We start from the raw sequence: 936 nt of genomic DNA on the forward strand, positions 1-936 counted from the left end.
TTGCAATGGTGAAAAGTTATTGGCTATTGTAAATATGTTAATATTGTGAATAGCTTATTTTTGGTTGATTGTACATATGTTGGTTGCATACTTTTAGCTTTTGTAAATATATTAATATGTGGATAGCTTGCTTTTTGTTTGCTATTGTGAATATATTTTTCTTGTTTACTTTTTGGTTTTCTTGTTGGGAGCTCATGCCTTGTTGGACATTCCATCAAAGCTTGGTGCAATCAATGGAGAATGTGGAGACTCAAGCATTGTTAGAGCTTCTCAATAAAGTCCAACTTAAGGACGCTAAATAGAAGTGTTAGGTGGGAGACACCCCACCATGGTAACACCTTTCTAACCCTCTCTTTGTACATAGTTTTAATTCATTGCATTTTGTCTCTTGTAGATAGCTTAGGTTTAGTTTAAACTCAAGCTTAATTTGCTTAGATTTTAGTTTAGAATATGTATTTTTGATGATTCATATGTTTTGGGGTTGAAAATGCTATTTTGGATGTCATGCATGGTGCCTTAGAGCACTAAAATTTTTTTAGAAAAACAGAGCATGTGCGTGTGCACACACCTGTGCGTACGCACACAACCCCCATTTTCGCGTTCTGTGCATGCGCACCTACCTGTGTGCGCGCATACCAGCTTGCACCCCTTCTGGTGGGAGCATTCGCATGACTTGTACGTCCGCACCCCTTTCTTTTTGCCTCTGTGCGTGCGCACGAAACTGCGTACGCACACATGGCGAGATAGTTGAAACTTTTGACGTTTCATATTTTTTTCTCAAAAAAAAACCTACATGTGCGTGCGCATAGCTTTGTGCACATGCACAACCTTTGGAACCCCCTCTACTCACAGCACACGCACGCCTTGTGCGTGGGAACACCCCTTTTTTTCCCCTCTGTGCGTCCACAAACGCCTCTATGCGTGCGCACAGACCCT

This window comes from Arachis hypogaea, chromosome 1 (assembly GCF_003086295.3).
Source record: "Arachis hypogaea cultivar Tifrunner chromosome 1, arahy.Tifrunner.gnm2.J5K5, whole genome shotgun sequence".
Taxonomy (NCBI): domain Eukaryota; kingdom Viridiplantae; phylum Streptophyta; class Magnoliopsida; order Fabales; family Fabaceae; genus Arachis; species Arachis hypogaea.